The sequence below is a fragment of the Euprymna scolopes genome, chromosome 12 (genome assembly GCF_053919585.1).
Source record: "Euprymna scolopes isolate OS-2025 chromosome 12, ASM5391958v1, whole genome shotgun sequence".
NCBI classification, from domain to species: domain Eukaryota; kingdom Metazoa; phylum Mollusca; class Cephalopoda; order Sepiida; family Sepiolidae; genus Euprymna; species Euprymna scolopes.
The window spans coordinates 37,760,874-37,778,026 of NC_136493.1; the positions used below are offsets into that span (position 1 = coordinate 37,760,874).

The 17,153-nt window shown below is 33.7% G+C and overlaps 1 long non-coding RNA gene across 1 annotated transcript in view; it reads right to left on the minus strand.

Annotated features, from left to right (window-relative positions):
- Nucleotides 1-2,334: 2,334 nt before the first annotated feature.
- The window catches only part of LOC145291251 (uncharacterized), a 160,745-nt gene continuing 145,926 nt past the window's right edge, over nucleotides 2,335-17,153 (minus strand). The window contains exon 3 of the long non-coding RNA XR_013869368.1: nucleotides 2,335-3,561. This is a non-coding gene — a long non-coding RNA (uncharacterized LOC145291251). The remainder of the gene's footprint in view (nucleotides 3,562-17,153) is intronic.

Below are 17,153 nucleotides of genomic sequence, written 5' to 3' on the forward strand. Positions count from 1 at the left end.
TCATTCATAGTACAAGGTCGGGCAATGCCAATTATTCTTGCTGTCGTCCACAAAACAAATTCTTAGAAAAGAAAAAAGTATTTTCTCTTCAGCTTATCTAGGTAGCTAATTTTTTTGTTTGTTTGTTTTGCCTTTTCGAGTAATTTAATGTTGAATCCAGTCATTAAAAAAAACCCAAAGTAAACAACTTATATTTTAAGTACTTTATCTTTCATGATGCTGCGTTTGGTTATTTTGTGGAGGAAAATTGTTTTTGTTTCTTACTTTTCAGAACACGATTAAGTTCCGCAAAGAGAAAGGAGAAAAAAGAATAACAATGTTTGGTGCATTTAAAGTCAGGAACCAGTATCTTCAAACAGTCTGATCTGGTAGCAACGGGTGTTTTTTTTTTTTTTTTTTTGTTCTCAAAAAGCAAACCGTTTGTCCCTTGAGACATCTAATGGATTTAAGTAAAGTCCAGAGACCTTCCAACCCATCGCCCATTGTTGTCAAAGTCCGTTCATTCATTGTCAAGACAACCATGACCTATAAACGCAATCATTTTTGTTGCACAATTTACAAACTCATTCATAAAACAGTTTTTGTGTTATTACTCTATTTGTTTGGCAGGTTATTGATCTATTAATCTATCAATATCTACAAACGGGTTTGTTAATTGATTTTTTTCTCTCTGTCTGACAACCTTTACCTTTCTCCCATGTTGGCCATCAATGCCCTCTTAACACATGGACATGAATAAGAAATTAATTTGGAGGTTCCACGAGCATAAGAGCCCTATTTGCAGCATAATTTTGGACAGAAAGGGATTATTTTTCGACTATCAAAGACAGGTAGTAATTGCAAAAATGTTCACCGTTTCGTCTATCTCGAGATCACAAAAGTAATATAAACACTTAGAAAGATCAACGAAAAACACCATTATTTTCTCTGATATTAGCTTTAATTTTTACAGTAATCTTTAGCACAATTGACATACCATATTTTTGCCTTCCAACATCCATAGGGTGCAGAAAGATTTGAAAACTGCACCCAATCAATTTGCTAAATAATCCCCAAAAGGAGGAACTCGTCAGCTTTTCTTCCACATACTTCCTCCCATGGCGTAACTACTGGTACACGTTAGCTTAACTTATAACTTGATAGTTTTCATTTTAAAGGGTTTTTTATACAAACAATATACAATGTTGCTTTACATTTTCCAACTGTATGTCCCATTCCTATATATATATATATATATATATATATATATATATATATATATATATATATATATATATATATATACTAGCAGTTCAGCCCGACTTTGTACTGTTCATAACTTTATGTGCATATGTATATATATATTAAAAAGTTTGGCTTATGTCCAGGTAACCTGCATCAAAAATTTCAAGTGTTTAGACCCAAAATTGGCGGAGGAGTTTGCTAGAGTCTACAAAGGTCAACTCTTAACTCTTGGAAGACAAATTTTCGCCACAGAAACTGCTTGCTTGCTGCATGTCTGAATATCCTTCATGTAAAAGTTCAAATGTTTAGGCTCAATATTGGCTGAATAGTTTGCTAGAGACGACAATGGTCAAATCTTTTGAGCTTTGACGCCTTGGCAGCCAAATTTCAGACAAAATCCAATTAAAAAGCTTGCCCTATGTCTGAATACCCTTTATGTAAAATTTCAAATGTTTAGACCAGAAATTGGCTGAGTAATTTGGTAGAGACCGCAGAGGTCAAATTTTTAAAAACTTTCACCCCAATTTTGAACCTTTAACATTTGTTTTGGTCTCAAATCAAATTAAAAAGTTTGATCCATGTCCAAGTAACCTACATATAAAATTTCAAGTGTTTAGACCCAAAATTGGCGAAGGAGATTCGTAGAGTTTTAATGGTCGAATTGTTGAACTTTAAACCCTTGACAGCCAAATTTCTGGCGATTAAAATTTTTTTTCTCAATCTCAATACCCCTTACGTCAACTCTCGAGTCTGTAGACTGAAAATTGACAGTAGTTTGGAAGGGAAATATGTACACACAAACAATTTCACCTTTATATATATATATATATATAATTTAATGTTCCCACATAAAATATTACGAGGAAATGTATGTATCAGGTTTTAGTATTTACTTCAACAATGCTCAATACATTAGCAGATCTAGGTAGTAAGTTATGACAATATATTTATGGCATTTAAGCTATAGAGAAGATTCTGTGTTTCATTCTCATAAGGTAATTGTTAAGCAAGACTACCTCATGCCTATTCATTCCTGTAAGGGATGAAACGCAGAAACCTCTGCGTAGCTCAGTTGCCATAAATATATTTTCATAACTTTATATATCCACATATCTCTCAATTGACTGATTATAGTTCTAATTTTTCAGATGAGGGCTAGTTATTATTAGTTTTCGTTGGACTATTGTTCTTTATTAGAGTTGTCTCCCTTAGTCAACCAATTTTTTTCACACATAAGAAACAATGGCGAATAAACAAAAAACAATGCCAATAATACGAAACCATCTATGGAGTCAGTAACATTTCTAATTCTTTTTTTTTCCATGATGAAGGCCGAAACATACACCAACCGAAACGTTGCACAAATAACACTCAATAACTCACTGAGAACAATACTTTGATCCAAACAAATTTTTGAAATGTGAATTGATTATTTGGATTATGCATAATCCAAATAATCAATTCACATTTCCAAATTTCCGAAACAAGTAACAAATAGAAAAGTTGCCATAAATTATCATAAATTTTTATTTGATCAATCGTATTTGTTTTATTGTGAGAGTCAGTGACATCAGGAAATACGTTTTGTCATTATTATTGGATCACATAGAGCTTTCACACAGGTCATCAAAGATCTGACTGAAAACCTGTGGTGTCCCTGGAAGCTGAGTGACAAGTCTTCCCAAACGTCCAGCACTCTCCGCCTCCTTCGATAACATTTGCAAATAAATTTATGTTATCACAACAACCTCTCACCATTTATTTCTCACTGGTAGCAGCTATTCGTCTGTGCTGGAATATGAGGGGCACTAAGCCTCCCCAAGGTTTCAGTTCTCTTTGCGCTTGTCCAGTGGAGGTCTGGTCAGTGCTCTCTCCTCGGTCTTTCCCTCCTCGTTGACCCTTCTTGGCTATTTGGTTTCACTCTGTTTTTTTGGAGGGGGAAGGTGATGGGACAATGGGAGGGGATGCGTGATGATAATATAGTTTGTTGATATGCAGCTTCATTGTTCTTCATTCCCTGTAACGCTTCTTCATGTTTTGCCTCTGCAGCAGTTTGTCTGGCTCACACATGTGTTTCATGTGTATTATTCTCCGCATTCAAGGGTTTTTTCTTAATATTTCAGCCGTTTTTATTATCGTTAATCGTTGTATCTTTGCAGCCATTCTGTTGATTCCAATTTCTCCCATTCTTTTTCAAAGTTATTCGGGATTGTTCCTTGTGCTCCTACTATTTTGATTATTATTATTATCATTAGTCATTTTCGGGCCTTCTCGAAAGTCAACTCAACTTCAAGGCACTTGGTTTAAAAAACAAACTGGATCAGGTGCATAGAATTTCTGTAAAAAAACAAAACAAAAAAAAAAAAGTCAACATGAAACCTTTTAAAAAACGAATGTCAGAATGAACTCATTTATATTTCCCCGGAAGGAGGAGTCAATAAAAGTGTTCAATTCTTTAGTGGTTTTACTCTTTTATGGTTTGGTCGCGAGGAACACTCATGCGTGACTTTAGATGATTAGGTTTTGATGTTCCGGCTGATAAGATACACAATGAAAAAAATAATAGAATCCAATAAACAATACTTGAAGATGTCAGTTTGTAGTAAAGTCCTGCGCAATGGAAAATTATATTGCAACCAATAAAGGCTTCCTAAATTAATAATATATGTGCTAGAAAATGATGAGAGAATAGCAAAAAAAATAGATTTAAATAATGTAAGTAATGAATCAAACTAAAAATGTCATGAAAAAAAAGAAAAAAAAATGGTAAAAGGACAATGAAAAAAATCAGGAAAAAAAAGACAGGATAAATAAAAGACAGGGAGAAACGAAAAGACAGGAAGAAAAGGAAAGACTGGAAAAATAAGAAAAAAAAATGGCAAAAAATTGCAAGTTTAATACAAACACAAAATTAAACAAAGAGAAGTACAAAAGACAAAAACCGAGAAAATAAAACCAGAAACCAATGAAATTGACACTGAAAATGAAGAAAAAAACATGAAAAAGATAAACAGAAAAACAAGAACCCCCCCTCCAAAAAAAACAAAAAAAAACAGAATTACTCCTAATAACAGAAAACCAAAAAGACAGAAACCAAAATAAATAAAAAATAAAACCAGAAATCATGAAAATAAAAAAATAATCAGAAACCATCAAATTAAAAATAGAAACCAAGAAAGTTAAAAATAAATACAAAGAAAATTAAAAATAAAAACCAAGAACACAAAAAAAAAAAAAAACAGGGAAGCAAAAACAAAAAAAAAAGAAAAAAAACCAATAAAATTAATAGCTCCAACCGGAAGTTTTGTATGTCATGTATGTTATCTTGTGAAGATTAAAATCAACTTATATACTAAACTTTATATCTAGAATCTTTATTCAAAGTTCAATCAAAATCAATTACATGATTTTGATTCTAGAAAATATCTGACAGTTAAGGCTTTAGCTTAAGGGGTCTTATAATAGAAATCCTTATAATTTTGCTTAATTATTGTCTAAACACTATAGAAAAATTCAATGGAAATCTGAAATATTAAATTGGAGATTGTTTCCATATTATATTTGCTAAAAATCTTATAAAATACCCTAAATTTTTGAAATTTGGGAAATGTTTTAATTGATGTCTAATACCTATTGTTGAAATTTCATGAGGGGCTTTTATCTCATTTGCATAAGTTAAACTAAATATAACTCTTGTTACAACTGTGTATACTTAGCAGATTTGATCCAAAATTTCATAATGATTGGTTAATTAAGTAGTGGATTCTTTACATACAAATATATAAACATATACACATATCTAGCTTTCTATAGAGATAAGAGAGACAAGATAACCCTCCAAAAATCAATCGTGAGAAATACAAAATTTCTACATGGTGTAAACAGTGTTTTAAGAGAAAAAAAATAGAAAAAAATTAAATTGTTTGACGAACTTCACATATCCTATTAAAAATTTCAGATTTGCATGAAATTTGATCAATAGTCATTAAGTCCCAACTCGACCCATAATCATTAATTGCCAATGTGACCCATAGTCATCAAGTACAAATGTGACCCATAGTCATCAAGTATAAATGTGACCCATAGTCATCAAGTACAAATGTGACCCATAGTCATCAAGTACAAATGTGACCAATAATCATCAAGTACAAATGTGACCCATAGTCATCAAGTACAAATGTGACCCATAGTCATCAAGTACAAATGTGACCCATAGTCATCAAGTACAAATGTGACCCATAGTCATCAAGTACAAATGTGACCCATAGTCATCAAGTACAAATGTGACCCATAGTCATCAAGTACAAATGTGACCCATAGTCATCAAGTACAAATGTGACCCATAGTCATCAAGTACAAATGTGACCCATAGTCATCAAGTACAAATGTGACCCATAGTCATCAAGTACAAATGTGACCCATAGTCATTAAGCACTATTTTGGCCTATACTAATTAATTACCAAATTGTATTATAGTCATTAATACCAAGTTGATTAACAGTCATTAAATATCAATTGAGTGTTATTCTCTGAATTTCAATTTCTTCAGATGTTTTTAGCTACTAGAATGGGTGCCCGGCGTTGCCCGGGTGTTTGGAGGTGTATGCTGAAGAAAAAAAAGGTCAATTTTTAAAACTTTGACCCCTATTATGACCCCTCAAAATGAATTCTTTTGGGCTTAAATTGAGTTATTAAGTTAGATCCATGTCCAAGGAACCTATATCTAAAATTTCAAGTGTTTAGACCCAAAATTGTCGAAGGAGTTTGGTAGAGTTCTCAAAGATCAAATCGTTGAACTCTGACCCCTTAACAGCCAAATTTCTGGCCGAAAACCTATCACATAGATTTTTCCAAATCTCAGTAACATGTATATCAAATTTCGAGTCTGTAGACTGAAAATTAACGGAGTTATTGCTAAGGAAAATGTACACAGACACACAGACACGTTCACTTATATAGCTATATATAAGAGGGTCATAGATGCTCTTTATATCAAAGCATTTTGACGTTCTCATACATATATTTCATGATTCTTTGGGGTACAAAATTTAAATATTGCAACCATGAAAGGAAAGCATATTATTCACGATTTAAATTAAAGTACGTTATTTAAAAAAAAAAAAACAAGAGAGGGGGAAGAAGAAAAATAAAGAGGGGAGTAAGCTGTCTGGTTTAACCCTCACGTTTTCAAAGCTGTATCGGAGGATCTAAAAAATAAAAATAAAAAATATATACATTAAAATGAAGTTACGTTGCGTTCTGTTGGGTGAAAGATGGTTGGGGGGACAGTAAGTGATAAATTTGCCAAACAAACAAAATCAACGGTTCCAAAATATTATTTTGCTTCAATTATGCGCATTAGTTTTCTCTGCGAAAACCTTAACGCCATCTTCTCGGAAAAATGTTCTACCTTCCCTCCATCGTAATAATAATGTAATTAACAATTTTAAGTGTAGTTGTAGTGCCAACTATGTGGGTCAAACAACGTTGAGATTGGATGGGTGAATCCAACAGTATGCACGTAGCAAAATCAGAAATTGGACATTCCGAGTAACGGACATACGTGCCAATACATATGGGTCTCCAATAACTGGCCATCTCATTGAAAACACGTCATGTTCAGCAAATTTCAGCACGAACTCATTTTCAATGCTGAGTCGTGCCACGGCCACCGAGAGTAAGAAGAAGGCCTGCTAACTGAAAAAAGCATGCAGGCAATGTAGGTAAGATTTGTCAGAATGTCAGTACTATATGAGAGCCATTTGAGAAAGAGCAATAAAACATTTTTAAAAGAAAAAAGAAACAGTTCGATTAATACTTAAACTGAACTTTATTCACTATAAAATATAAATATTATCTATGTAAATATTATCTATGTAAAATTAAGTAATTTTAAAGCAATATACAGTTTAATACTGATAAATCAAAATTATGAATTTAGGGAACAAACAATTAAAGAAACATTATACAAAAATATTTTTTGGCCTCCGGAACAAGATCACAGTATAGTATCTGTTTTGATGCTACACTTTACCTTTTCTGTCCTCGGTCGGTGGAGGAGAAATCTTTAATGATTGAGATTATTTTTGTTCCTATCCAGAGTGTTCCTTATTAGGAAGCTGGATTTTACCCACAAGATTATATGTTGAAATATTTAAATAACTATTACTTTAAATACAGAAATTATATTTAAAGTTTTAGTTTTCTGTTCTTCTATGTCCATTTTTTCCCATGTTTTTCATCAAAATGTGTAGCGTATTAGTTGTCTCACAAGCCATTATCAGTGATCGCTCACTGATAGTAACCTGTGGTGTTCCCTGGAGACCAAGTGACAAGTCTCCCCAGATTGCCAGTGTTCTCCACCTCTTGACCACTTGTGCAGATGATTTCTCGTTGGCATCGGCCATTGGTGTTTCCTGGGGTTTGGGTGACAAAATGCCTCCCCAAGGTACCAGATTTGAACTGCACACTTCCAGTGGAGATTTGGTTAGTACTCTCCCACCTCGGTCTTTTTATCCTCCCTGACCCTTCACAACTAGTTGGTGTGGATCGAGTCCATGTCATCTACACCAGTTTTTTTTATTATTCATACTGTTATTATTATGATAATAATAAGGGTGCTTGTGCAGTGTACGCACGTGTGTTTTAAATATTATTTTCAAGTTAAATTAAATTTTGGGTCTGTATTACCGTACACATAGATTCGAAAAAGTTGTAAAAAAACAAATAAATGTTATCAAAGGAAAGATAAGTTACTTTTCCACCTAACTGGATATATTTTTAGGGGTTTGTATTATTATACACAGATTCGAAAAAGTGGTCAAAAATCAAATATATATATATCAAATAAATGTTATCAAAGGCAAAATAAGTTACTCTTCTACCTATCTAGAAAGGTTTTTAGTGGTTTTACTCACTTTAAAACGTAATCGCTTCGAAAATTAGACAATGTTTATCGATATATTTGAAAAAGAAAAATGTTGGCATGCTCCCTATTGAACTCGGTAAGTTTGGGAAAATGAGTTCAATCAAAAAATTATACAAAATACTGATAGAAACCCACCGAATATATGTTTGCCTATGTCACGGTAACATATATTGCGCGAGTTTCTAACAGTATTTTGTATAATGTTTTTGTTTAAACTCGTTTTCCCAAACTTACCGTCTGCAACAGTAAGCATGCCGTCATTTTCATTTTTCAAATACATCGGTAAACACTGTATGTTTTTAGAGCCGAATAAACACGTTACAATAAAAACATAAAAAATTTATCCAGATTGGTAGAAAAGTAACTTATCTTGCCTTTGATAACATTTGATATATATATTTTTTTTTTGGACAAATTTTTCGAATTTATGTATATAGTAAAACAACCTCGTCATTTAAACTAGTTACAGTCAAAATGTTATAAAAAAACAAAAACTTCAAATATATTTCAAAGAAATAAATTACGTCCGGTGTTAAAATATTGAAACTTCCCCGATCGTAAAAAAAAAAAAAAAAAAACTGAAAAATGTTAACTTTAAAATATTTGGAAATACTCAGTAAAAAGTTTTATTTATTATTAAAAGAACGAACTAAAAAATATTATATAAAAATTGTTTGTTTTGCAATAAAAAAAAAAATGAAATATTCGACTTTCTTCAATAGAAATAAAAGTTAAAAATTAGTTCACTTACTATATTTTGTAAGATTAAAATTATCCCAATGTGCAATAATAATAATTATCCAAATGGAGAATTATTCTTTCTCTTTAGAACATACATAGACAATCGGTAACACATATTGGTAGCCATATTTTTTATACTTGTAAGCGCGACCATGTGGTTGAATACAGGAAACTTTTTATACCTACAAGTTGATCAGGAAGTGACGGTACACTGTCATGTTCACCGGTTTACTCAACATTCCATCTTAAAATCTTGGAGACTATTCACGTTCGGTTGAGGAGGCATTCTCTCTAAACAGAGCGAATGACTTTTAGGTTTGAGCGTGATTTATCTCTAAGGTCCTTTGAAAATATAACGTACCTTTATTTTAATCACTTCCCTGGTTTTTTTAACCTTGAACAGAACGAAATTTTAATAATGTACATATTTCTGAGTTTTCCTTTTTAAATCCCTCGATACAGCTTTGGAAAAGTGAGAGCGAAACCGGTCAGCTGACTTCCCCCTTTATTTTTATTTTTCTCCACCTCCCCCCTTTAAAAAAATGATTTACGTATTTTACTTTTAATGAATAAGCCTTTTCTTTATGATTGCAATATATATATATATATATATATATATATATATATATTAGCAGGCCGCCCAGCATTGCCTGCTTGAAAAATAACGTAAATATGATATTTTGATTAATGCAGATTGCGTATTTATAATTATGCTAGCAGTTCAGCCCGGCTTTGTTCGGCTCTATGTACTGGTCATAACTATGTGCATATGTATATATATATATATATATATATATATATATATATATATATATATATATATATTAAAATATTTGACTCATTTCCAGGTAACCTATATAAAAAATTTCAAGTGTTTAGACCCAAAATTGGTGGAGGAGTTTGTAGAGTCTGCAAAAGTCAACACTTACAACTTTGATCTCTTGGCAGCAAAATTTTCGCCGAAAACCTGATTAAAAAACTTGCTTCATATCTGAATGAAAAATTTCAAATCTTTACACCCAAAATTGGCTGAATAGTTTTCTCGAGACCACAAAGGTAAAATCTTTCGAACTTTGACCCCTTGAAAGCCAGATTTTCGGCGTAAAACCAATGAAAAAGTTTGCCCTATGTCTGAATACACTTTATGTAAAATTTCAAATGTTTAGATCAAAAATTGTAATTTGGTAGAGACCGCAGAGGTCAAATTTTTTAACTTTGACCCCTATTATGACCCTTTAACATTTGTTTTAGGCTCAAATCAAGTTAAAAAGTTTGATCCATGTCCAAGTAACCTATATCTAAAATTTCAAGTGTTTAGACACAAAATTGGCGGAGAAGTTTGGTAGAGTTTTCAAAGGTCAAATCGCTGAACTTTGACCCCTTGACAGTCAAATTTCTGGCCAAAAACCGATTAAAAAGATTTTTCCAAATCTCACTACCCCTCGAGTCTGAACATTGAGAGAGTAGTTTTGTAGGGAAATGTACACACACAGACACACAATTTCACTTTTATGGATATACTAGCATGGGAGCCCGGCGTTGCCTGGGTGTTTGGAGGTGTATGTTGAGCAAAAAAAAAAAAAAAGTGGTAGTAGGAAGGCAGACTCGAACCTGTACCGTGAAGGAGGAAAAAAACGTGACGCCTTTGCTGTTACGACCACCATCAAACCGGAAATGATTTAGGTTTAAATTAAGGCAAGACAATCGAAAAGATGGGATGACTTTCGAAAATATCGGTGAAAAAAGCGACCCCTCCCTGTAGAAAAGTGCCCAGTTGAGGGTGAAGAAAGTGTTTTTTAGCCAATTTTTCGGTATTCGTCGTCTGAAAGGTCGAGCTTCAAAACGACTGATCTTGTGAAAATGCGTCGCCTCTGTCGAAGGTTTTAGGCAGACATGCAAAAATACATTTATATATTGGTAGCTCACATTTTCGAGCCAAACCGATTAAAAAGCTTGCCCTATCTCTGAATACCCTTTCTGTAAAATTTCAAATGTTTAGACCAGAAATGGTCTGAGTAATTTGGTAGAGACCGCAGAGGTCAAATTTTTTATAACTTTGACCCCTATTATGACCCCTTAACATTTATTGTTTTGGGCTCAAATTGAGTTATTAAGTTAGATCTATGTCCAAGGAATCTATATTTAAAATTTCAAGTGCTTAGACCCAAAATTGTCGGAGGAGTTTGGCAGAGTTCTTAAAAGGTCAAATCGTTGAACTTTGACTCCTTAACAGCCAAATTTCTGGCCGGAAACCGATCACGCAGATTTTTCCAAATCTCAATACCCTGTTATCAAATTTCGAGTCTGTAGACTAAAAATTGACAGAGTTATTGCATAGGGAAATGTATACAGACACACAGACACGTTCACTTTTATAGATATATAGATATACTAGCATTTCAGCCCGGCGTTGCCCGGGTGCTTGGACGTGTATATTGAGCAAAAAAATAAAAATAAATAATAATAAAATAGCGGTCAATTTTTTAACTTTGACCCTTATTATGACCCTTAGCATTCATTGTTGTGGGCTCAAATCAAGTTATTAAGTTAGATCCATGTCCAAGGAACCTATATCTAAAATTTCAAGTGTTTAGACGCAAAATTGTCGGAGGAGTTTGGTAGAGTTCTCAAAGGTCAAATCGTTGAACTTTTACCCCTTAACAGCCAAATTTCCTGCCAAAACACAATCACATCGATTTTCCCAAATCTCAGTACCCTGTATATAAAATTTCGAGTCTGTAGACTAAAAATTGACAGAGTTACTACGTAGGGAAATGTACACAGACACACACACATGTTCACTTTGATAGATAGATAGATAGATTATATTGGATCGAATATTTAGTAATGATTTAAAAATTTTTAAAAAGAAATGACTCGTGCGTGACCACTGAGAATTCAAACCAAAGCCTTTAGTTTACGATTTACTTTTTCCTTTAACATTAATGTCTGAGCTATGAAGCGATGTTTACTGCAAGGCTAAAAAGTAAAACATGAACCAATACCTATTACGTTACACATGCATATTCGTAATGCTGTCGTTCTGCCCCTATTTTCCCCAGTTAAAGCCCAAATATTAAATTTCGCATGGGTTCAAATGCCTTATATATTAAGTTTCCTGTCTGTAAACCAAAAACTGACAGAAGTTTGGTAGGCAAAATTTTTTTTAACAAACATACACATATATAAATATATACAGAAAGCGGTTTGTGTTTACTATAACCTTTTTACGCAAATATTATGCACGTATAAATCATGTAGAATATCTGTATGAATATAATTACACATAATAGTGAACTAAAGATGATCATCCCATAAGAAAACCGAAAAAACTAAGAGGAAATTAAAATGAATGTTTAAAAGAATATGCAAATTAGCAAGACCTTTTGCTGATGAATACAATTTCTCGACTTATATATAATAAACTTTTTCTTTTAAATAAAAAGAAAAAAAAGTTATTAATATGACTATCAATACACAAAAATATCCAAATTTATAAGAGTATATATATATATATATATATATATATTATTTTTTTTATCATTTCTTTCTGTATTAATGCTCCATCCCCATATGTTGAGCTTTTTATATTTTGATAAATCTATGTATAAAGAAACTATTCATATTCTTCAATCCCATTATATATATAGTCATCCACATACAGTACTGTTTCGCTGTTTCAGAGCTCATCACTGCGGCTAGACAAGCAACTACCTCAAGCCAGGATCAAAACCTGATCGCCCGAACGACAGTTGGCGCTATATGGCTGCTGCTATGCGGCAGTAAATTAACAATGTTTTGCCATTGTCCAAATACCTAAGCTCAATTTGTTTACATAAAGAGTATTGCTTCATACGCAAATGGTAATTTGTATATCACTTCCCAAATGCTCAACCTAAGATAGGGAGCATTATAGTCATCCACATACAATACTGGTTCGCTGTTTCACAGCTCATCATTGCGGCTAGACAAGGAACTACCTTAAGCCAGGATCGAGACCCGATCGCCTAAATGACAGTTGGAGCTTCTAACAGTTACACTATACGGCTGCTGCTATAATCATTGATGCACAAGGCCGACCTCCAGAATCATACAATTTCAATACCATACAAACCATTATAGCAATTTTTAATAATAATTCCTTTTAACGAATCTGAATATTCCGGGTGTTTGTTGTACAAAACTTTTGAATTAGCCGTTTTTTACTCTCCTTCAGTTCTTTGGAGCTGAAACCTTAAATTTTAGACATTTTCTAGAATCAAATCAATGGATTTCCATCATAGTTAAAATAAGTATTCTAGACATAAGGAATTAGTATCGTTCTATGTTGATTTGAATCTTCATAAGTAATACAAAACTGTCCTATTCAGGGTTATTATTAATGTTACCTGTCCTTGGACTGGTGTTCCAGTGTTCATTATTCAGACTATTCTCACATTATGTCAGCTAATGTAACCTCTGACCTTCCTGTGTACCTTATACTCGAGAATCAGAATTTTGAACAAAATCTTTTGCTGTATCCACGGAGGTAGCATGTCCATCTGTCAGCCATTATCGAGTAGAGCTCTCTAGTAATTTGCAGTTGTATTCTTAGTATTGTCTGCACTGAGGATTGAACCTTCAATTTCCAGAGGAGCAGCTCTTAGAACTGAATTTCACCAAGTACGTCACACGTTACGCTACTGTCCTTTTATACGAGTTAGTTTAATTTGTATATTCATCCATGTCTATGTCGAAAAAATCTTATAGTTTGGCTTATAAAGCAATCGTTTAATTTTAATGCAACAACACATATGCACATACATGGTAGCTTCCTGCAGTTAAAGTCCTGGATTTGACCTTAAACTATATCTGATGGTGAGGTCCTAGCTTGCGGGTTTTGGGGAGTGTGGAGCCACCCTTTAATTACAATTGCTCCCAGGTCCACTCTGACCCGGAGAGGCAGTACCGGTCTGTGTCCCAACTATGGGTCAAATAGAAACTGACTTGAAAAAACAAAACAAAAACAAACAAATATATTCTATTAAAAACTTTCTTCAAAAATCACTGGATTCGGCATTAAATAACCTGAAAAGGGATGACATGCCATAAAACAAAAACAACCAATACTGCAGTTAAATGACCTGGTATTTTGTCGGAAAAAAGTTCACACATAGAATTTGTCACTGTATTTCCTCTTCCTCCTCACAATTTTCTCTCTCAACTTCCAGTATGCGTCAGTCCCTCTCACCCCTGCCAACAGGCTTTTTATTAAAAAAAAAAAAACTGACTGCATTTCATTTGCATATGTGTGCGCTAGGCGGCGTGATCTCGTGCGATTCCACAAGATCACACCTTATAAAGCCACGGCCGCCATCTTTAATCTCTAGTTTCTCTCTCAGAGACAATCTGAAGGTACGTCGTGCAGCCACACAAAGCACACACGCGTGGCCACTTTGTGTTTTTTTTTTTGACTATTACATTTAATTCCACACTTCCTTCAATCTTGACAAACTATGGATACCTACAGTAAGGGTGCCTGCACATGGAATTTTTGTGACAAGAGTTGCGCAATCACCCACCACAGCCCTCCTGAGTCGGCATTGTTAAATACCAATGGCAAGTGGAGGTTGAAGACGACTGGAAACAATGACGAGATACGCAGAGAGCACATACAACGCCTAGAATTCCCAAATGGTACCAATCAGGCTCAACGTTGTTTTACTTCAGTGATCTGACGAGAACCAGTGTGTTACCGTGATTATTCCATATACATACATTATATATATATATATATAGAGAGAGAGAGAGATACACATAGCATCACTTTATATAAACAGAGATGAAGATAAAACCTTTGTTTCTATTAAAGTGAGATTAATGAGGTTTTCAATATAAATGAAGATAAATGTCTCGTTTAAAATGACAATATTTTCTTCTATAATTCCGATTAATATTATATTAATTCCTTGAACGCATCATCTACTGTCATTGCTTATCAAAATTAATAAAAAATAAAATAAAATATATGGAAGCGCGTAAACGATCATTTATCCGCAGCTGTTTAATTATAATTAATGTCAAACGCAAATCAAGGAAACTAGATGATAGCACCTTCGAGTTTCCATCATTAAAAAAAAAAAAAAAAAAAAAAAAAACACGGCAATCAGCGTTGTATCTAAATATACCAAAATAAGAAAAAAAAATGTTTCTAAATTGCGCTTGCGATGTATATCAACCGAAATGGGGTAATAGCGTGAACAGTTTGTTAACATTAAAAGAAGGATTAATTGTAAAAATACGAATTTTGAACAGAAATATGAATATACTTGCTATTGTTTTTTTTCTTCAATGCATACTCGTTAACCTGCCCCCACTCTGTAAAACATTCAGTGCAAGATCTCGTCTAACTATAACCATAGTAAATAAATCCCCTCGCTCTCTCTCTCTCTCTCTCTCTCTCTCTCTCTGTCTCTCAGTATCAAAATCAAAAAGCCAAACAGAACTTCCTTGAACAAAGTTTCCTTCCTAGAAAATCCTAACTGTGGAACAAGATAAAAGTCTGCTTCCATACAGTATCAATACCCACTTTGAGTCGAAATATAATTACACTTGCTATTTCGGTGTCTTCGCTGCATATTCGCTAACCAGCCCCCCCCCCCCGATAAAACCTTCATAACAAGAAATCGTCATACTGCAACCGTAGCAAATCACCTCTCTCTTTCAGTATCAGATCGCCAAACAGAACTTCCATGAACAAAGTCTATTTCCTAGAACATCTATATGTAGAACAATATACCACAAGTCTGCTTCCCAACCGACTATAGCATGGTCGTCTTGAAGTTTAATGTGATGATGTTCGTCCATTGCTTGCGAAGATGATCGTTATCATGTAGTTGTTTTGCAGGTTCGGGGACGGCTTGTCAGTTCGATCTGAGTTCTAAAGTATCTCTTGCATGTAGGCCACCTGCGAGATGATTCTGTTGACCGTTTTGTCTTTTCTGATAGCATGTTTCCTCTTGCGTTGCTCAATGCATGCACTAATGTAAACAAATACTTAAGCCGTTATCTTGGATAACCATTTCTCTTAAACATACTTATGTCAATTCCACACATCGTCTCCGGTCCCCTCATAGTGGTGATCATTATCATAGTCGGGATAGATTTAACCCTTATCCTCAAGTGGCTTCGGGTCCTGATAATCTGTGACCCATTCATAGAAAAAAAAAAAAAATGAAACAAGTGAAGCAAGCATGGTCCCCTGTGAGTGCACAGTGAACGAAGCATAAAAAGAATGACTAAGCTCAGCATCCCCCACCCCCATTTAGCCCCAAAATCCCCGGAGGGCGTCAAATCCAAGTGAAAATAAATAAACCGGAAGTAGATAACATCTAATAACAAAACCGTTTATAGGGAGTTAACATAGAAGCCAATAAACGAAAAAAAAAAAAAAGGTCAATAATTCAAAAGTATAACAAATGAAAGTTACCAAAAACAAGATAAGTTACTCTTCTACCTAGTTGGATAAGTTTTGTGTTTTAACGGAATCTAAAGCTTTTATTCAGTTCGAAAAATAACTTGTGTCGTTTTACTATAAATCAATCGTGTTCCTTTCCTTTTTTTTTAAATATAATTTATATGCAAATAATGAACGTATTTTAGTCTTTAAAATCCATAAAACAACGAAATGTTTAATTACGTTTAACGCATAAACTATATATGAAACCTTTCTTTTAACATATATGTGTGTGTAATATGGATTTTTAATTGGAAATAGTTTGGTTGTTTTTTGTTATTATATACACCCCTCCCCTTTTTAGGGAAACATATAACTACAACCTCACCTTACGTAATTGGTTATTGTACCCTTTTTTTCTGCATCGACATGGCCGAGAACTAACCAGTTCGGGTCGGTAAAGAGACTAATTTATTTTTAAATCCATCGTTTCAACACTCCAAAACCACTTTTCTTTTTTTTTTTTTTTTCAAACAGAGGTTATTTTGCCAACAGAAATATAATTTCCTCAATGAAGAAGTACTTCTACTTTGTGGAATTGTTTCCTGCAAAAATCGCTCAGGACGTTGAAGATATCTTTAAAATGGCACTCAGACACGATCCGTACAATACGCTTAAGCAAGCTATTCGGGAACGTACAAGCACGTCGGAGCCAGCGACGTAGCTCTCGGCGACCGAAAATTCTCCCAGCTTTTGAGGCAGATAAAAAGTTTGCTCGGCAGACGTACTATCGATGATAACATCCTACAACAGCTTTGGTTGGAC